Source organism: Phascolarctos cinereus, unplaced genomic scaffold, assembly GCF_003287225.1.
Source record: "Phascolarctos cinereus isolate Bilbo 61053 unplaced genomic scaffold, phaCin_HiC Scaffold_1;HRSCAF=81, whole genome shotgun sequence".
NCBI classification, from domain to species: Eukaryota; Metazoa; Chordata; class Mammalia; order Diprotodontia; family Phascolarctidae; genus Phascolarctos; species Phascolarctos cinereus.
The window spans coordinates 174,528,777-174,551,995 of record NW_027555514.1 but is presented as its reverse complement, the minus strand read 5'-3'; the positions used below and the strand labels follow the sequence as shown (position 1 = coordinate 174,551,995).

Genomic DNA, 23,219 nt, shown 5'->3' with positions numbered 1-23,219 from the left:
GAAGGAAAAAATATACATTACCCAAATACCAAATGATACACATAAGTGCCAAAGAAGATCTTACTCTTCCTTCCAGAAGTGCACAGAGTCTGGCCCTGACACAAAATTCACATTCAAAAAGTGAGGGTAAAGAAATAATTAAAGAGGAGAAAATGCTAATGATAAAGAAATATGGAGTCAGTTTTATTCAAGAAATAGCTCTATATCACATATAAGCAGAGACTCAGAAAAAAAAAAACTTGGTCATACCACTATTACTGGAGTGGTTAGAAGCAAGAAATTTAAGATGACTGTATAAAAGAAAGGAGAGCCCTAGAGGAAAAAAATGGAAGAGGAAATGAGAGAACTAAAGAAAAGTTTTGGAAAGAAGTTATTACATCCTTACTTGTTAGACTCCTTGAGAATTCTGCTGGGCTAGATAGGTACTCAACTAGGATTTATTAAACACTTGTTATATGCCAGATACTATGTTAAACACTAGACAGAGACAAATTATTCCTTCAGACAATAAAAAAATCAAAGAAGATCAAAAGGCTGAACAAGTATCAGAAAATATAAACATCAATTAAAAACAACTGGTCTGGAAAACAAGTCAAGGAGAAGTAATCTAATAATCACTGGACTACCTGAAAACCTTAACCATAAAAAGCCTGGATATCATATTTCAAGATATGCATGGAGACTTCAAAGACTTATCAGAATAATAGTGCAAGGTACAACTAGAAAGAACCCATTGTTCAGCTCTTGAAACAAACCCCAAAATGAAAACTCCCAGGAAGGTCATAGTTAAAATCCAAAGTTAAAATTGTTAAAATTAAGATGTGAAAGACAAAATACTGAAAGAAAGAACTCAAGTGTACAGAAGTCACAGTTAGGATCACACAAGAACTGATAGCTACCATAATGAAGGAGAGGAGAGTTTGTAATCTAATATTTCAGAAGGCTAAAGATAAAGTTATAAAATCTAGAATAATTTAATGCAAAGCATAGGGGTTGAGAGAAACAGAAAAACAAATACCTTTGATCAACTCAAAGGTACTATATAATGACAAAATATTTCTGTACAAATGCTGGGAAAGAAGCAAGAGTCCCTTCATAACCTTAATGTCTTCAAGGGTCATAGAGGGAATAAATAATGCAGATGGCATGGGAACAATTTTGACGTCTCTAGAGATGATCTCTAGAGAAAAAAATGGGAAGGATTAGGGAATACAATAGGGAAGAAAGAAAGAGGAAAAAGATAGAATTTACTATGTCACATAATCAGGCTGTTCAAGAAGAAGACTATACAAACCTGGAGGAGAAAGTGGAGGAGAACAGCTAAACATGAAGCACACTTTTATCTGAACCACAAAGTGGAGGGCTGAACACACATGCACACACACACACACACACACACACACACACACACACACAGACACACACACACATACGCAAGCATGCACACACAAAACACATATCAGAATTTATGAAGATATATTTCTTCTAACAGGGAATCAGGAGGGAATGGGAAGATGAGAAAGAGGGATTAAGAGGAAAATGGTTTGTAGGGCAGAATTTTTCAAAACAAATTCCATCTTTGGAAGTAGAACATTAAGGGATGAATGAAAGGAAAGAAAGATTAAGAAACTGTGATCAGTTACTGGTAAATGGGAAGAGAAGTTGAACAGAAGCAGATTATATCAAATATAGTTTACCAGTGTTGAACATAATCCTTCTCTCTCTACACCTCTATCTTTGTAAATACAAAGATGAAGGGGGAACAAAGAAAGGGGAAAGTATAACAGCATAGGATGGAGGAGAATATACAATTAATAATCATAGGTGTGAATGTGAATAGGATGAACTTACCCATAAACTGTTGAAGGGTAGCAGAGTAGAGTAGAAAGCAGAATTGAACAATATTTAAAGGAAACACACTTAAAACAGAAAAATTCAGAGTTAAAATAGGGAGTAGGACAAATTTATCATACTTCAGGTGAACTCAAAAAAGCTAGGGTAGCAATCATGATCTCAGACAAAGCAATAGCAAAAATAGACTTGATTAAAAGAGATAAGCAGGGAAAATTCATTATGCTTAAAGTCATTTTAGGTAACAAATTAATATTGATAATTAATACCTATGCTCCAAATGACATAGAATAAAAATACTTAAAGGAAAGTCAATTTGCAGTAAAAAAAATAAACATAAAACTATAATATTTAGAGATCTGAAGTACCTTTCTCAAGTCTAGACAAATGTACCTATATATATATATATATATATATATATATATATTATATATATATATATATATATATGCAAGAAAGAAAGTAAGGATCTAAATAGAACTTCAGAGAGGGAAATATGATAGATTTTTAGCTATTTCTAAATGAGAATGAGAGAATATACTTAACTTGTCATCTGTGCATAACGCTTTTGCAAAAATTAATTATATATTAAGGCTTAAAAATCTCAGAAACAAATTCAGAAAAAGCAGAAAGACTACCCATCCTTTAATGACTGAAATGCAATAAAATTATATTCAATAAAAGGCCACTGAAGAAAATATTTTAAATTAATTGGAGACAAATAAATTAATCCTTAAGAATTCATAAGTAAAGAAGAAAAACAATATAATTAATAGAAAATTAAATCAAATGAAAGGAAATTACAACAATGAGACAATATACCAAAAACCTTTATGGTGAAACCAAAGTACTCTTGAGGGGAAAATTTATATTTTGAAGCATTTTCATGAAAAAAAAGGAGAAAGAATACATAGTTGGCTATGCAACTAAAAACAACTTTAAGAACAAAAAAATTCAAAGCCCAATTAATAACCAAAACAGAATTTTGAAAATCATGGAAGTGATTAATAAAATGAAAGAAAAAATATACTCTGATTTAATAAATAACAGCAGCCTCTTTTTTATTTTATTTTTTTCAATAGGGAAATACACTTTATTTCCAAGGTATTAAGAAGATATTTACAAACAACAGGGTGTAACAAATATATATATATATATATATATATATACACACACACATATATGAAGGACTGGACAGTGTCATAAGCTTGATATTTTACAATAGCAAATATTTCCAGCAAACATTGAAATACTTCTCATACAAATACAACTTGAATTCAATATAAAAAGGTTATTTCTGTGGGTTATACAGCTTTGGAGCAATTTAGCCACATTATCTGACAGTGACTTATTTCTTAAAACATACAAAAAGAAGAGTGCAATTAATTTCATGGCTTACAATGTTTGAGTACAGAATTTCAGCAAACTAATAACATTCCAGTTATTTTTTACATTATTATGCAGTCCATTACCACTGATCCCAATTGTCACTGCATTTGTGTGAAACAATACAGCCTCTTTTTTTAACCCAATAAAATAAACTATTAGCTAATCTCATTTTTAAAAAAAGGGACAAAAAAGGCAAATTGTCCATATCAAAATAAATAAAGATAAATTTTTAAAAGATGAAGAAATAAGGGAAAATATTAAAGAGTATTTTGCCCAACTATATGACAATTAGAATTACAATTTATATAAAATGGTTGAAAATCATATCTGTATATATATGTATATATTATTATCTATAAATTTATAAATTATATTATATCACAATGTTAATTGCTCATGGTTGAGTCATGATAATATAAAAATGAAAATACCAGTTACATTAATTTACTTATTCAGTGCTAAACAAATCAAACAATCAAAAGATAACTTTAGAGAAGTAGACAAAATTATAATAAAATTCATTTGGAGAAGTAAATGGTCAACTTTCCAAAGGGAAATAATGAAAAAAAATTGGGTGAGGGTAATAAAGAGATGCTTGCAATACTAGATTTGGGGCTATACTATAAATAGGTAGTCATCAAAAATTATTTGGAATACTCTCTGGTCACCTAACCTTCACAGCAGTCACTTCATGAGCAGCACTCCAGGTACTCTCCAGTCATCTATAGCTTTGTAACAGTTGCCTCTTCCCTGCCTGGGCATATCTCCTAACCCTTCATTATTCAGCTCCACCTTATTCCACACTCTTCCTTCACACCTGTTTAATAGAAGAGGTGAGACAAAACATAAAGAAGGGGAGAGATGAGAGACACATTGTGGAGGTAGAAAGCACAAGACATGGCAACAGTGGGAATGGGGGGGTGGTAAAAGACAGTGAGAAGTCAAGGATGATTCCAAAGGTTCTGAACTTGGGTGACTGGAAGAATGATAGTGCTCTATGCACAAATAGGAAAACTCAGATGAGAGTAAATTTAGTGATAAAGATGACAGACATTGAGTTTTGGATATGCTGAGTTTGAGACGACTAGAGATATATTTTGAAGAGTCCAATAAGTAGCTAGTGATGGGAAATGAGCTCAGAAGAAAAACTGTGGTGGAATATATTGATATAATTAATTTTAACATTCTCAAAATCACCTTCATGGATTTGTAATTAAATTCATGTCAGCTGATGAGGTTACTGAGAGCATGGTGAGAGAAAGTAAGAGGTTCCAGGACAGAGTCTTGAGGTTCACCCACAGTTAGGGAGTAAAAGATATATCTGATTCAGCAAGAGAGACTGAAAAGAGTAGTCAGACAAGAAGAGTGAAAATCAACAGAGAATGGCGTCAGAAAATTCCATCCAAGGGAAAGCATCTCAAAGTCAACAGTATGAATGCTGCAGAGAGATTAAATTGAAATGAAAATTGAGAGATCAAAGATAACTTTAGAAAGAGTAAATTTAGTTGAGTGTTCATATCAGAAGCCAGATTTTAAAGGATGGAGAAATGAGTGAGGATAGCCCACATGGTAGTAGGGTTAAATAAGAGGATTGGGATTTTTTTTTTGGTTTGTTTTTAATATAGAAAGACCTGAGCATGTTTGGTGTCAGTAATCAAGTAACCAATTGACAAGAGATTGAAGATTAGGAAGAGAATGGCAATGACTGTGAGAGTCATTTGTTAGACAAGATAAGAGGGGATAGAATTAATTATACTTGTAGATTATTAGTGCTGGTGAGAAGGGTAACTTCATTAGAGACTGAAACAAAGGAGGAGAAAATGTAGGATAATATCAGGGTTTTTTGAGATATAAAGGAGAGAAGAATGTATTCTTTGTGAATAGTCTACTGTCATTTCTTCTAGTTCTGTACATGCTGCTCATATGAACAAAAATGTCACAAAGATTACAAAGCTTAAAAAATGCAATGGATTTTTTTCCACAGTCATCATTCTTTTTGGCATCTTTCCAATCTACTGGTTTCTTCTTCCTCCAAGTTATCTTCTCCTTTGACTTCCTTGACACTGCTCTCTCTTGATTCTCTTCTGTTTGACCATTCATCAGCATCATTTTCTAGACCACTATGGAAAGCCTCCCACTTGTGGGCATCCTACAAGTAAGGCTCTATTCTAGGTCTTATCCTCTTTTCTCTTAGAGATCCAATCAGCTCCCATTGGTTCAATTAGAAACTCTAATTAGATGACTCCCAAATTTACATAATTTACCCTAACCAAGAAAGAGCCTAAGCTCCATTATTGTGTCACCAGTTGCCTGCTGGACACTTCCAACTGCACATCCATTAGACAACTTAACAATCAGCATGTTTATAAAAGGAGCCTTTTATTTCTTCATCAATTTAGCCCTCCCATCCTTCAAATGTTATTTTTTTTGAGAGTACCACTATCCTTATAGTCACTTCACTTCACAACTTCAGTATCATCAACTACTCATTGTCTTCCTCATATATGATACATTACCAAATCTTTTTGATTCTACCTTCATAACATCTCTCTTGCCCATTCCATTTTCTCCACTCACATGGCCAGTGCCCTAGTTTAGGTTTCCATCATTTCTTCTCTGAGCTATTGCAATAACCTCCTAATTGGTCTCCCTGCATCTATTCTCTCTCCACTCCAATTAATGTTTCATTCATCTGCCAAAATAATCTTCCTATATCGCAAGTCTGACTAAATCAGTTCCCATGTTTAGAATTCCTCAATGACTCCTTATTAACTATATGATGAAATGCAAACTCTTCTGTTTGGCATTTAAAGTCTTTCAAATTCTTGGCTGCACAGCACATTTCCAGATTTACTTTACATTATTTCCATCACATCCTGTGCTTTAGCCAAACTGGCCTGCTTGTTATTCCTAGCACTTTGCATTCCTTGCTCATCTCCATGCTTTTCCACCACATATCCCGTCATGGGTAGAATGTCTTCCCTCCTTACCTTTACCTCTTCTATACTTTAGCTGCCTTCTGGGCTCAGCTAAGAATCTATATCCTATGAAAAGCCTCTCCTGATTCCACTAGTTGTTAGTGGTCTCTCCATCACACAATTAGCTTCCATTCACTTATGCGTTTAGTTGCTGGCAATATGGCTCCAGTCTCTTTTTTCAGGTTTATTTCACATTGCAGTCTTTTATACTGTACATCACAGCCAAACTGGCTTACTTGCTGTTTCTTGAACTTAGCGCTCCATTTTCCACTTCTGTGACTTTGTATAGGCCATCCTTCATTCTTGCAATGTACTCCTTCCTCATTTTTGCCCCTTAGAAACCCCAGTTTACTTCAAGGCTTAGCCCAGAGCCTCCTTATTCTTGTAGGAAGGCTTTCCTAATTCTCCTTTGTCTTAGAGCTCCTTTCCTCCTCTAATAATCATATAAATACACATATATGTATGTACATATGATATCTTTATACACTTATCATATTGTACCCATCAAAAAGAATGGAAGTTCCTTAAGGGCAAGATTTGTTTCTTATTTTGTGTTTGTATCCCCAGCATGTAGCACAGTGTTTAACACATACTTAATTAATCTTTGTTGGATTGGATTGAATGATATATCTTCCAGTAGGATGGAAGTTCCTTGAGAATAGGGATAATTTTTTTGTGTGTGTTTCTATTTCTTGTGCTTGAGTACCTAGCACAGTACCTAACACCCAATAGACAAATAATAAATGCTTACTGAATTGAAATTGAAAATTACATAACAGAAATGATTGGGTAATAGAGAGTTGAATGTTGGGATGGTAAGAGATTAGTCAACTGCCCTTGGTGAGTTAAAGGTACCATGTCCAAATAAACTAGCTCAAAGGGAGTTTAAAGAACTGGGATAGGTGATTTCTCAGCTATAGGGACAGAGAAAAATAAAGGCCTTTATTTTGAAAAGGAGGAAAGATTGTGTATATAGACTATAAACAATATGCCACTTAACTTTAATTCTTGGCAAATTCTACTAAAGAGATTGCTAGTGAAAATCTAGAAAAGGAAGTGGTGATCACTAAGAGCCAACAGTTTCATCAAGGTTTATGCATGTTGCCCTAACCTAATTTCCTTCTGTGGCAGGATTGCCAGATTGTTGATATAATTTACCTATATTTTTTTCGAAGCATCTTAAAAAAAGTATTTTATGCTATTTTTGTGAATAAGATTTGGGATAGCATTGGTTAAATGGTGGAATCCAAAAAGTAGTCATTTAATGGTGTGATCTCAGCTTGGTAGGAGATCTCTTGTGGAGAACCCCAAGGATCAGCATTTTGCCTTGTTCTAAACTGCTTAGCATTTTTTTCAAGAACTTGGTTAGAGGAATACATGGCATGCCAATCAAATATCAAAACGATATTAATCTACAAGGGATAGCTTATACATTATATGACCAAGTCAGGATCCAACAATATCTTCACAGGTTTGAATATTGATCTGAATCTCTTAAAAGGAAATTTAATTTAATATAGATGCATGTGAATTAATCCATGAATTTAAAAAAAAAATCATTCCCACAAGCACAAGATTGGAAAGGTATGTTTAGATACTAATTTTTCTTAAAAAAAAGATCTTTTTCCTTTAGAGGACTATAAGCTCAATATGAATAGACAGTACTGTATCATATGGCAGCCAAAAATGCTAATGTAATCAGGCTGCATCAAAGAGTCATGGTATCCACGATTATCGAATTATTAGCCCTGGTGAATTTTGCTCTGATCAGACCACATCTACAGTATTGTGTTTAGCCCTGGGAAGAACGTTTTCGAAAGCATGTCAATAAGCTAGAGAACCTTCCTCCAGAAGAAAGCAACCAGGATGGTGAAGAATCTTGACTATTTAGATTGGACCTATGATTTTGTCAGTATAAAAAACTCCCAGAGAGGAAACTCTACCAATGCAGATCAGCAACTGTACTTCAAATTGAAGTGTTAGGGAGCTGCCTGAATACTGAGGTGATAAGTGACTTGTTCATGGTCATACAGCCAGTAAATGTCAGAGGCAGAATCCAGGTTTTCTTATCAGAGACCAGTTCTTTGTTTGCTACACCATCCTGTGTGATGAAATTATGAAGTAAAAGCAATACACCCTATATTTCCTATTACCAGTAGTAAAATTGTAATAATGGCTAGCATTTATTTATTGCTTTAAGGTTCACAAAGCACTTTACAAGTAGTGTCTCATTTAATCATCACAATACTCCTGGGAGGATGCTGCTAGTAGTATTACCCCATTTTACAGGTGATAGAACTGAGGAAGACAGAGGTTCAAAGCCAGTAAGTGTATAAGGCAGGATTTAAATTTGAGTCTTTCTGACTCTAGGAACATTGGTCTATAGACTATATTACTTGACTATTCACTGTACCACCTATGTAACTCTAAAAGTGTAAAGTTGAAATAGTATCTTTAGTACTGCATTCCTTTATGTGGTTTTGCTTAACCATTTGGAGGATTGTATTTTGTGGGTGGTTTATTCACACCAATTAATTAAAAGATAAAAAAAAGCCCAGGCAGTATGATGTTGAGGAGCTCAGGTGAGACAGGTTCAAATCCCATTTCTGGCACGTGCTAATTCTGCAATCATGGACAAGGGTGGGGGAAAGAAAGAAACAATTATTAAGCACCTATTATATGCTGGACACTGTGCTAAGGGCTTTGCAAATAACCACTTAATTTCTCTGTGCCTCAGTTTCTTCACCTGTAAAAGTAGGTAAGAAGCCTGCCGTATCAAACTCCTAGAGCTTTGTGAAGGAATGTGCCTCTTAAAACTTAAAGACCTATACAAATGAGTATCATATGAATTACTATTTCTTGATTTTGTAGACTTCTGAACTACCTATTATTGAGTCTGTAGTGACTTCTTGCACATTTCTTTGACTGAGTCTGTGATTTCATAAATGTGGTAGGAACGATGGAGAAAGGCACTAGATTTGGAGTCAGAGAGCTTAGATTCAAAACCTGCCTCTATTACTACCTGTGTGACATTGAACAAATCACTTAACCTTTGTAGGCTTCATTTTCCTCATCTGTAAAATGATGGGGTTGGACTAGATGGTCTCCAAAGCATCTTCCATCTTTTGATCTATGAGTCTGTGGACTCCCATTGAAGAAACTCCCTTTCTTTACCGTTGCAGACCAGCCCCTCCTCTACAACTCACTTGCTTGGTACACTGAGAGCTTAATTGATATGGCTGCGATCCATGACCTGTATGTATCAGAAGTAAGATTTGAAACCAGACCTTAATGACTTTAATTTGTCATGCTACACTGACACTCTGATACATCCCTTGCAGGAAGCATATACTTAAAAAAAATATTTGTTTTTAGTTTGAACTTAACACATGTGCACACACACACAGACACATACACACACACACACACACACATATATACACACACACATATAGAATGGGCATTTCCTTACGTATATCATAGAATCAAAAGTGAGAATTGCACGTGAAACTTTGGATCTCTACTATGCACATCTTGGTTTTCTTTTAAAATATTTAATAAATTCAACCTGTTACTTTCAAAGCCATCCTACTTTTCTGTGCTTCTTCCTACCTATCCTGCTTTCTGCATCTTTAAAAAGATACCTATATGATCCTCTTTTTCTTTCTTTTCTTTTCACACACTTAAGAAATATTTGGGGCAGCTAGGTGGCACAGTGGATAGAGCACTGGCCCTGAAGTCAAGAGGGCCTGAGTTCAAATCCGGCCTCTGACCAAACACTTGACACTTACTAGCTGTGTGACCCTGGGCAAGTCACTTAACCCCAATTGCCTAAAAATAAAAAAAAATATTTGGTGAATTGAACTGAATCAATTGACTCTTCAAAGACAAATTAGCATTTTTAAAACCCCCCAAAATCTATCGTTGAAACATGCTTTCACCCCAGCACATTTATCCAGGCGCATTCCTAGAGAAAAAGATCATTGCAGACTTCTTTCTAAAGAAAGGATGGTACCAGGGCCATGTTTCTCTGGGTCCTTGTTTATCTTGGGTTCAGTAGTTGGGTTACAGAAATATATTAGAATTTTAATCCCAGGGGAAAATTGAAACTGTGAGAAAGACAAAATCTGGCTGACCTCCTGGAAGAACAGACAGCAAATCCTGCTGAGAAACAGCAGCAGCAAAAACAGAGGCTACGGCTACTGAGTTTTAGTTCTGGAGCATGACAACCATCTGAAAAATATTTTAACTATGGAAAGAGTAGCTACATCCTCCCATTTCATCTATATTAGGTGGATAACAAATGGCAAATTGTAATCTATATGGGTAATACTGTCAATGGAAGATCAACATTATACATGATACTTACTAAATTTGTTATGCCTCATTAGCACTGTGGCTTATTACAGAGAACTACACAGTTCCCCAGCATTCCCTCATGGGCTGTCCTGATGGATAATGGAAATAAAGAAAGGCAAGGTACTGGTGATACAGAGCTCACGTGGCATCGTCAGGGGCCTAGTTAACTGGATCAGGTATGCTCCAAGTTTTCTATCAGAGACGTATATTGATCAGAATTGATAGTCATGCTCATTTAGTGCTGTTATAATTTCCATGTTTGCTGTTATCTAAAAGTACAGATGACACACAGGCCCAACTCTCTAAAAGAAATACATTGGTTCTATGGACACCAGGCAGAAAATATCTACCCTGCAGACACTCAGGGAAAGAGTTAATGGAATCTTTCTCCAGGTCATCTTTTTACCAAAAAAAAAAGTAATACTATCAGATGTAATTTTAGAAGTAAAAAAAAAGTAGAGGAGAAACTTAAAACTGAAAGTCTTTTTCCCCTTTTCATACTAGTCTAAAGTCAATTTTAGAATTAATACCTTTTCAGCCCAATACCCACAGCCTTATTTGGAATTCTCATCACTCTTACCCTGTTGTTAGATTTGCACTTTTAATGCCTCTAATGAAAGTCATCTTCCAAGTGTATTCAAATGAGATAATGCATATAAAAATGCTTTGTAAATTGCAAAGTACATCATTATAAATGTAAGGTATTTGCTACCTTTTTTTATCCCCACTCCCCACTCATCATTGATATCAAGCTAATCTCATTCATATGGGTTTATGCTGGTCTTCATAACACTATGGATTAGGTCCAAGATGTCACTGTTACTTTAAAGCTATTTCCCAAGTATTATTATTATTATTGTTGTCTTTAATTTTTGAAGAGGACCAATGACATCTCAAGGGTGATGTCTTAACTTGAGTGTGAATTGAATTTAAGTGAGGCAGAACACATGACCAGCCTCTGTCCTCTAGGTTCATCAAAGTCCAGTGGCAAGACAAAAGTCAAGATGACTGGGGATGGCCTGAGATACATTGGTGACTTGGCCTTTCTAAATTAAGATCTTTCCTAGGTTGCTATTTGTTTGAGGCAATGTCCATTTAATAACTAAGGGCTAGGTGAGGATTGAGACAAAAGATGGCCTAATTTACCATCTCAAAAATATCATTCTGGGAGGGAAGACCCTCAAAGTTTGTGGCCTGAACAGAAAATAATTGCTATTTGTACTTATTTTAAACCATAAAAATCTAAACAATGAGCCACAGAGTCTTGGGCTAGGGCTTTTATTGACTGTTCAATGAAAGCTAGAGTGATTTGGGTCTAAAAGCTTAGTCATTCAGTTCCATTTGAAAGGAAGACTTTTTAAAAGCCTATTTTTTTTTTCAGAACTATATTTCAAGAAATAATAAATGAAACCTGCACAACAACAACAAAAAAAGCAAATTGTCCCAGCTTTTTGAAAAAAAAAACAATTTAAAAAATCTAGCAAGATATTTTGTAAGATATTTTTGGGATTTCCCAAATGACCCCCAATTTAGAGGGCTAGATCTTAGTTTGGAGAATATAGCACACAGAATCTTAAACACATTAGGGTAATAATGCTTTGCTCCAGGGCACTAAAAGTTACAGGATTTTTGAAAATGTAAAATAATTATTTTAAACCTATGATTTCATCAGGAAGAGGAACTCACAGTATAGAAAGTCTCTCCACATTATGCCTAAAAAGTCACTAACCTATATGTAGCCTTTGACTCAATAATACTACTAATAGACTTCCTAAAGAGGCCAAAGACAGAAGGAAAGGACTTATGTGTACAAAAATATTTACTATCAGAGTTTTTTGTTGTAGCAGAGAAATGAAAATAAAATGGGTATATGTAAGTTGGGGAATGACTGAACAAATTGTGCATAGGAATGTAAAGGATATTATTGTGCCATAAGAAAAAAAAAAGCAAATAAAATGTATTCAGAGAAAACTGGGAAGATTATTATGATCTGATACAGAGTGAAAAGAGTAGCACTAGAAGAACAATTTACATGATGACCACAATAATATATAAGAAAAGAAAACCTTTGAAAGTCTTCAGAACTTTGATCAATGCAGTGACCAGGCATGACTTTCAAGGACTAATGATAAAAAAAAAAGGCTCCTGTCTCTTGATAGAAAAACTCTGGACTATAAGTACAGGTTATGACATATTGTACAGACATGGCTAATATTTTGATTTTTGTTTTGTTTGGCTATATTTATTTTTAACAAGAGGGGGCTCCTGAGGGGTTTAGAAAGTTGAAGGTAGTAGGTAGGGATAAAGAAGCAAAATAAAAAAGAAGCAAAGAATCAGTTAAAACATTTTAAATATACAAAAGAAAACAAAAAGAGGTTCATAAGGGAGCATAGAGAGGGCAATTTTGTTACTACCTTAAGAAATTTAATATATACTTTAAAAAAATAAACTATGTATAATAGGATTCATTGGTTTCATACTAGTGTTCTTGGTTGGTTTTAGGGTAGTTTTTAATGGGGTCTGGGTATATGATTTCATGTCTTTCAGGTAAACCAGGGGACAGCCATGTTAACCTCCATTACTCTCTAACATTGGCTTGTCTCCTTATTAATTCTCACATATCCTTCAAAGGCAATGGCTGTGGCATATAACGGGGATATGGATTTCATTGAAATAGGGAATGGCCCGATCAGGAAATTCTCTACCAATGCATATATGTACATCTTCTCTGCAACATGTAGTCTGAGTTTCCTAGAACCTTGAGAAGGCAAGTGAGTTGGCTGGGTGTCACAGACTCTAGAGGCAGGACATGAATTCAAGTTTTCATGACTCTGAGACTTGCTGTCCATCCATGACTCTACAATAACTGCTGTCATGCTTAGAAATACATCCAGTCAATTTCTAATGTTATAGAAACTCTCTTGCTAATCAGCTCAAACTCCAACCCAGAGTAACACAAAGTATGTCTCTTCCTCTTGGGCTGTTTTCCCTTCTTCAGATCTCCAAATATGTCTCAGATAAAATCATTGTTAACTGCCATGTAATATATTAGCTATACTAACTGGTAGAGAAATGAAACCAGACATTCAAAGAAGATATATGTGTGTGTGCGTATGCGTATATATACACAGAAATAAATATATATTATATAAATATAATATAAATATATTTGTAAGTATATGTACATATATGTATATACACATATGCACATATATGTGCACATACATCTGATGTGCATATACACACACAGAGTGAGTTATGTTGGGTTTTACTGCCAAGGTCACTTCTTTATCTCTTCCTATCCCTTTCTTTCAATTGTTTTGAAGGGATGTTACTGAAGAAAGGAATCACTTAAACTTGGGGTGAATATTTCCCAAGCTATGTATGGTGGTGTGGGGTGGGTAGGAGGTGAGGAGAAGAACAAACATAGGTAAGAACCTGTAGATCTAATTTCACTGTCACCAGTTCCAAGAACAGCCATTTTGGCCTAGTCTCAGTATCAGTCCACTCCCTCAATAAATCTATCTTGTCTTCTTTTACTCTCCAGTTTTTGTGTTCATCTACTTGTGCCTTGATTTTACCTCTCAGCCTCCTTTACCTGACACCCAGTGCTGCTCTGCAGTCAGCTGTAACTAGCTTGCAAAAGCCTATTGTTAAATTTTCAGTGGGAGGATTTATATCTCAAAAATTGGTGATTGCTATTATCAGGGTTTGATTTATTGTTTTGATGATTATCTAAGTTTAAGTATTAATAATGTAGATTAAACTTAAAAGTGTGTGTGCATGCATTTATTTTTTAGATAGGCTGGTTGTTAAACATTTACAGGAAACCCCTGTATTGTTCTATAAACATTTCTTGGGTGAGCAGGAGCATAGTAGAGAGAATGGAGTCATCACCACACTGGAGAGCTGGTGACTATAGGCTAATAATAATAATGTAGTGGTAATAATAATTATAATGATAACTGGCATTTGTATAGTGCTTTAAGGTTTACAAAGTTCTTTACATCCATTATCTCATTTGAGCCTTACAAAACCCCTACTGGTTCCTAAATATTTGAGTAAAATTTTCTTTTTTAAAGTCATTAGAAACCCAGAACAAACTGAGCTTTACTGAATATTTCTGAACAGTGTAAGAACTCCCTATCATCCTGGGAAAATCATCTAAATTGTCTATGATCCTGTAAAGGTCTCCCAAAGCCTCTACGTTCATGTATTGAAATGTTTGTGTTTGTTGGTGATAAAGTTCATAATAAGAAATAAAACTAAAAAAAAAATCCATTTTACCAACGCAGCTCAACAACTCACTTTACAACTTTAAAGTTTTAGAGAGTTAATTGGGATACTGAGAAATTAAGTGACTTACCCATGGTCACATTAGTCAGTATGTGTCAGAGACAAGACTTGAGTACAGGTCTTCTGACTCCAAGTTCAGTCCACTATCTATTCTGCCAAGGGGACCAAATATAGTAAAATAAAATAAAAGTTCAAGCAATTAAGAAGTTATGTTTTGATAGCACTTGCTTCAGCAGCATAGAATCTAATTAGCAAGAGTAATTAAATAAATTAGCAATCTACCAAGTGGCCATTTTCTTATTTACCCCTATCAGCAGTCACATCAATTACAAAGTTGATATAAAGGGGCATTTAGCCTACTTTCCCTAGCCACCAACATCACTAGTTACAATTAGATGCATTATGCTGATCAGAGTGGATAGTAGTTATTCCTGGCAGTCATCAGCAACATTACCTAAGCTTAAATGAGAAATATTTTTCATCTAATTGAAAGCATTCACCAAAGTACAGATGAATCTCATATATAGAATATCTGGCAATATTATTTTAACTTTTATCATTTCTGTCTAGCCTATAGGTTATCTTCACCATTCCTCTAAGACAAAGTTGTTTAATTTCCCCTTATTCTAATCTTGGGGAATTCTTCTAGGATGTATGTTCTGTTTGAAATACTTTAAATATCTTTTAAATCTCCCTATATAAACATGTTCTACTAGGGTATGATCTGGGGTGGAATATTAGGAAGCAGTGTGGTAAACTCCTGTCCACAAAACTCCTCCAAACAGACCTAGAAAATTTACCAGACCATATGCTGTTGCAGAAATCCAGAAAGAGTCATAGTAAGTCCTTTGTCTAGCCCAGGTGAGAATAAGGAGTCAGGTAGGAAGGTCTGTGGGCACTGGAGACTGGGGTCAGGCCAAGAACTCATGGACTGTTACAGAACCCAGGGAGGGGCTGTAGACCAGCACAAAAAGAAGTCCCTCCAAGAAGAGGTGACCACAACTGGGCACCCTCAGACTCTTACTGGGCCACTGCAATATAAATAGGTACAAATTGGCAGCTTTATTGCTCACTATTCAGTTCCATGTCATGGATCCAGGGCAGATTTGCACTGGGGGTGGCCTCAGGGAAGGTGAAGTTCCATCTGGGCAGTGTATGGGAGAAAGAAGGAAGTTCAAAAGCATGCAGCATCGGCTTGGCTCAGACCCTAGGTGTCTATCAGGGAGTCTCTAGAATAAAGGGGAGCCGCAATTCTGCCATTCTGAACCAACAGAACTTTTCCAGCTGGCTGAGAGATGCCGAAATCTAGCAGCATTCAGCTCTTGTTCATACCCAAACCTAGGTCAGGAACTTAAAGAATTCAGACCAGGGAAGGGAGCAGTTAGATTTTGGCCTGGATCATACCACTCTGGGAGCACTGAGAGCTTGCAGTTCTCCAATCTATTGATGAAATCCTGAAAGCAAACCGCTTACTACCCCAAGAAAGTAGAAACAGGACTAGATCAGAGGTGTCATAGAGCCAACCCCTAAAATCAAGTCCCAAGTCAAGAAGTAGATTGGAAGAATGTGCAAACAAGGAACCCCACCAGATTGAGTATTTATGATGGCAAGGATGTTCAAAACACAAATGCAGAAGAGGAGAATGACTAAAACATCTACAGGCAGTGATTGGGGAAAAACATAGCTTGGGCAAAAACCTCAACTTCTAAGAATTCTTGAGACAGATGCAGCAAGAGTTTTAAATAAGAGTTAATTTTTTTTATAAATGGAACAAGAGAGTTTGAGGAAAAAAAAGGAAAAGAACTGAGATCTATGGAAGAAAGAATGGGAAAAGGAATTTAACAGCTTGGCACAAGAGGTACAAAACCTTGCCTAAGTAACAAATTCTTTGAAAACTCAAAGAGAGCAAATAAGTCAATGACTCTGTGTGGCAACAAGAAATAGTAAAATAAAGTCAAGATGCTGAGAAATATATAAGAACATTATAGGTATCCCATAGTACAAACAACTGAATTGGAAAGCAGATTTAGAAGAGATTTAAGAATCATTGCACTGTCTGAATGCCATGACCAGAAAAAAACAAAAACAAAAAACAACTGCCCAGATCTCTTAGAACCAGAGGGCAAAGTAGAAATAGAAAGAATACACTGGTTACCTCCTAAAAGAAAACCCAAAACAAAAACTCCAGGAACATTATAGTCCAATCCAGAATTTTGAGGTCGAAGGTAAGTCACTTAACTCCTGTGGGCCTCAGTGTCACCATTTGTAAAATAAGGGCATGAGATTAAATGGCCTCTAAAGTCCCAACTTTAGATTTACAAACCATGCTAACTCCTTATTTGTTTCTCCATGGAGAATCTATAAACTATCTTTCCCTTTAGCTACAACTTCTGTCTTAGAAAACATTTGTAGGGAAAATGTCAATTGATATGATTCGGTTCCTGCAGTAGTATATCCATACGTTACTCATTGGACAAGGACCTTCGCTACAGTACTGACAGTTAAGCTTTATAGATAATCTAAAAACTGTGTAATTCTTAGTACACTCTGCCTCTTTTTCCTTTTTTTTTTAAATTACCAACATAATAAAAAACAAACACAAACAGTGTCATACACAAATGAGGAAAAGGTATATGACACCACAGATTTCTATTTCACATAGCACACTTTTAAAAATAAAAGTGTTTTGTAAATTTAACACAATAGTACTAACACTGCCCTGTTTTACTGTTTCCCTTTCTGAATTTCTTTTTGATCTTTTTCTGAGTATTTTAAAAATGTTTTATTGACATCTGTCTCTTTTCTTCTTCTAACTTCCCTTTCACCACTTGGTATGACCTCTATAGAAGGGAAAGGGGCACCACAGAAACAAAGGCCATTTTGTATTTACTTTCCACAGCCAAAGAATTCATCACCAAAGAGCCAGCCTATCTGAGCTGATTCTATTCACACTTAGCTAACCTTGTCCCAGAAAACTGACTTGGTCCATGAATAGCATCACAACTGAAGCCTTTCCAGTGTGATAAGAACCAAACAGAGACTGTGATCCAGCGGCATAGCCCTCAAGAACTATGGGTCATTTCCATATTGTAACAAGGCATCAGAGTGGTATTTGTGAAAGGTGAGGAGTCCTTTGCTAAGAGGAGTACAACAAGGCAAATATTTGATGGAGGAGGGAAAGGTTGGAGGGAGTTTCTTGACAAAAGATGGAAGCACAATGTAGGAGGTCAGGTAGAAAGAAATGTTCTCATTGGAAAAGAGAGTTGGAATGGCTCTTACTCTCCAGTGCCAATCATGGCTTGTGTACGTCCCTTTATATCTGTGTACTGCAGAAAGAGGGAAGTATCTGGCAAAAATATTACCTTGTGTGAAGGCTCCAATTTCTCCAGATAATGTAATTTTTTTCATACCAACTTGAGAAAAAATAACTGGCAACTTTATGCTGTCATTGAATTAGCAGGTCATCAGAGCAGTGCTGAGTTTTTGGGATTTGGCAGAGCTATTTCTCGAATTCCTCATATTTGGGGTAGAGAGACTCACTGCTCTGGCCAGGGTGTTTTTATAAATATATGCTAAGGAGGTCACATGTTTGCTTCCACCAAGACTTAGTGCTGGTGGCATCATAGAGTGAACACAACACAAAAACATCATGCCATCTGCTTTGCATTGGCAGCCTCTGTCCTGATAGTACTGGTCATGGCAGAAGGTCATCAACTCATTTAGTGACTGAAGATAAAGTTGAGGGGTCTAAGAAGACCAAGAAAGCAGTTTTGCTGCTTAAGAAGCTGAAGGCATGGAATGACATTAAAAAGGTCTATGCTTCTCAGTGTATGTGAGCTGGTAAGAATAAAATGTGGAATCATCATGCGATCCAGTGCAGGGGACCTTGTATCATCTATAGTAAATACAGTGGTGTTTGTCAAGGCCTTTGGAAACATTCCTGGTATTGGTTCCTTAAAGTGAGCAAATTGAACCTTTCGAATCTTGCTTCTGGTGGGCACAGTGGGGCATTTCTGTATTTGGACTGAAAGTGCCTTCTGCAAGCTGGATGACCTATATGGTAAATGATGCAAGCCTGCTAACCTGAAGAGTCACTACAATTTTCTATGCACAAAATGACCAACACATCTTACCAGTATTCTAAAAAGCCCAGAGATATAGAGGGCCCTCTGTGCACCATGCAAAAAGATTCATCAATGAGTATTCAAGAAGAATCCATTGAAAACTTGAGAATCATGGTGAAACTGAATTCATATGCCAAGACAATGCATTGAAATACAACTCTACACCAGGCTAAGAATCAGAGAAAATAAAAGTACTATCTTACTAAAGAAGATTTGGAAGGCAAAGAAAGGGGTAGATGAGAAGGGTAAGAAGCTTGTAGGCAATAAGCTTGCAGGAACAATGAAGGTTACAGGAGACAAGAAACCAATAGAAAAGAAATTTCAAGAAAAAGAAGCCTCCAGCAGCAAAAGAAACTTGTGGAGAAGAAGACCAAAGCTGAAAAGAAATCTGCTGCTGAGAATAAGCCTTCTGAATAAACTCAGCCTATCAGTTCATCCACTGGTGGGGAAAGAAAGGAATATACCTTTTTCTCAGTCATATGTGGCACCTACACAAAAATTGACCATGTATTAGGGCATAAAAACCTCACAATCAAATGCAGAAAGGCAGAACTATTAAATTCATCCTTTTCAGATCATAATGCAATAAAAATTCCATTCAATAAAGGGCCATTGAAAGATATATTAAAAATTAATTGGAAACCAGGTAATCTAATCCTAAAGAATGAGTGGATCAAAGAACAAATCACAGAAATAATTAATAATTTCATTAAAGAGAATGACAACTATGAAATGATATACCAAAATGTATGGGATGTAGCCAAAGTGGTACTTAGGGGAAAATTTATATGTATCTTAACACTTACATCAATAAAACAGAGAAAGAGCAGATCAATCACTTGGGCATACAACTAAAAAAAAAAACTAGAAAAAAAGCAAATTAAAAATCCCCAATTAAACACAAATTGGAAATCTTCAAAATCAAAGGAGAGATTAAGAAAATTCAAAGTAAGAAAGCCATTGAACTAATAAATAAAAACCAGGAGCTGGTTTTACAGGAAAAAGAAACCCATTGACATTGATAAATCATTGATTAATTTATTTAAAACAAAAAAGAAAGAAGAAAACCAAATAACCAGTATCAGAAATGACAAGGGTGAATTCACTACCATGAAAGAGGAAATGAAAGCAACTATAGGAGCTATTTTGCCCAATTATTGCCAATAAATGTGGCAATCTAAGTGAAGTAGATGAATATTTACAAAAATACAAATTGCTTATGTTAAAAGAAGAGGAAGTAGAATACTTAAATAACACCATCTTTGAAAACAAAATTGAACAAGCCATCAATGAACTCCCTAAGAAAAAATTCCCAGGGCCAGCTAGATTCACAAAAGAATTCTACCAAACATTTTAAAGAACAATTAATTTCAGTAATATATAAACTATTTGGTAAAATAGGTGAAGAAGGAATCCTACCAAATCCTTTTGTGATGTATATTTGGTGCTGATGCCTAAACCAGGAAGAGCTAAAACGGAGAAAGAAAACTATAGACCAATTTCCCTAATGAATATTGATGTGGAAAAAAGAAAAACAACCCAAAATGCTAGCAAGGAGATTGCATCCATGTATCACCAGGATCATATGCTATAACCGGATGGGATTTATACCAGGAATGCAGATATCAACCATACCAGGACCATTCTCTAATCTTTGGGTGGCCAGAGCTGAACAAAGCAGGCCAGAGACAGTAGAGTCAGGAATCAAACAGAAGTTTAATTTCAAAGTGAGGAAAACCTGTGGAAATCCTCCTGAGAAGGAGGGTTTTTAGCCTGTGGAAGGGGTAGAGTTTTTAAGCATGAAAACCACAAAAAGGCAGGGCACAACACAGTCATTCTTAGGTCTTAAGTAAACAGTACCCATGGCAGACCCATGCGTGCAGGCATTTTTGGGACAATACAGGTATTCTTGGGTCCTATGGGAACAATCTACAAGTTATTAGAATTGTTGAGCCTTGTGCTTGTCTCAAGTCATAAGGGTTGTTGGACCTTGTGATCATTCAGGAACAGGAGAGCAGCACCTGGTTCAGTTCACTTAGCAGTTACAGGTGCAAGGATGGTTCAGAGTGTCAAGAGATGTGATTGATCACTTTCTGCTGTGGCACATCAGCTGCAGCCCTAGTGCTCAGCTCAGGATCCCCTGGGAAATAGGGATTAATATGAAAATTATAAATCTAAATTTTGGGATTTTGCTGTAGCTAAGACTATCCAGAGGGTGAGTGCAAAGCATTGTTGTTATGCCAAACTCAGGGCACAGCTTGCTTGCTGAGCCTTAGCTCTGGAAAATAGGGTATCTCCTAATATCTTAACACAGGACTCATTCAATATTAGGAAAACTACCAGCATAATTGACCATACCAATAACAAAACCAACAGAAATCATATGATTATGTCAATAGAGGCAGAAAAAAGCCTTTGACAAAATACAACACTCATTCATATTAAAAACACTAGAGAGCATAGGAATAAATGGGGCTTTCCTTAAAATGATAAATAGTATCTATCTAAAAATATCAGCAAACATTGCTTATAATGGGGATAAGCTAGAAGCCTTACCATTAAGATCAGGGATGAAGCAAGGATGCTTATTGTCACCACTATTATTCAATATTGTACTAGAAATGCTAGCTATAGAAATAAGAGAAAAAAAAGAAATTAAAGGAATGAGAACAGACAATGAGAAAAAAAACTATTACTCTTTGTGGTATACTTGGAGAATCCTAAAAAATCAATAAAAAGCTAGTTGAAATAATCAGCAGCTTTAGCAAGGTTGTGGGATGTAATCTAAACCCACGTAAACACCAGCATTTTTAGGTATTACCAACAAAGTTTAGCAGTAAGAGATAGACAGAGAAATTCCATTTAAAGTAACTGCAATAAAATACTTGAGAGTCTGCCTGCCAAGACAAACCCAGGCAATATATGAATACAATTGCAAAATGCTTTTCAGGCAAATAAAGTCATATCTAAACAACTGAAAAAATCAGTTGCTCATGAGTAGGCCAACCCAATATAATAAAAATGACAATTCTACCTAAATTAATTAATTGCTGCCATACCTATCAAAAATATTTTGCAGCCAGGAAAAAATAACAACAAAATTAATCTGGAAAAACAAAAGATCAAGAACATCAAGGAACTTAATGAAACATAAATGTGAGGAAGATGACCTAGACATGCCATAACTCAAACCAAATGTTAAGTGGTAATTATCAAAATAATCTCATACTGGCTAAGAAACAAAGTAGTGGATCAATGGAATAGATTAGGTTCACAAGACTTAGTAATAAATGACCATAGTGATCTACTGTTTGATAAAGCCAAAGACCCCAGCTTTTGGGACAAGAACTCACAATTTGACAAAAACTGCTGGGAAACTGGAAAACAGTATGGCAAAAATCTAGGTATAGACTAACAGTTTACACTGTAAGCAAGATAAAGTCAAAATGGCAATTGAACAAAAAAAAAAGAAAGAAAAGTGAGTTGGAAGAAAAGTCTCACTACTTATAAAGAGACTTATGGTGTTAACAGTGATTACCTTCTCTTTTCTGTTTCTACCTGTAGAAATAGTAACCAAATGAAAAAACAACAGCAACAAAAAACCAAGATAATGAGCAAGCAGCATAAAGCAACTATGTCTTCCTTTTGATTAGTTTTAATAAAGTAAAAGGTTTAGTCTGTCACAAAAGAGAAGTATGAAAGCAGTAATTTTGGACATATTCCTAGTACAGTAACTTTCATGTTAAGCATTAATAATAAGTATTTTTAAATTAAATGACACCATTTGAGATTACAGGAAGGCCTTTTGCTTGTATTTTTTCTTAATTAATTTCTGACAGCCAGTCTTTGTTTCTGTTTTCTTCTATTTGGGTAGAAATTCTGGTTCTCCCATCTCTCTTAATCTAGGGTTTATTTGGGTGTAATAAATAACTACATTTATATTAAATGGTTTTCATGGCTACTATCTCATATCTCTGTTCTCTGATATAGTCTGCTATCTTTGAAAGTCACCCTAGCCTCTTTTCAGCTACAACTGTCTAAAAAAATAGTCCTATGTAGAAAATAAAAAAAAAAAGAAAAAATACTGTTCTGTGCATTATGGATGATTTCAAGAATTTTCAAGAGTATGCAAATACTTAGACAAATCTGGGATTTTATCTCAGCGGTTACACTTGAACAATGCAGATCACAATCTATCCATGCCTACCTAATCCATGACTCT

At 35.5% G+C, this 23,219-nt stretch overlaps 1 pseudogene; it reads left to right on the top strand.

The window, feature by feature from the left end:
• Window positions 1-18,167: 18,167 nt before the first annotated feature.
• On the top strand, window positions 18,168-21,216 carry LOC110213774 (large ribosomal subunit protein uL4 pseudogene; annotated as a pseudogene).
• The last annotated feature ends 2,003 nt before the right edge of the window (window positions 21,217-23,219 follow it).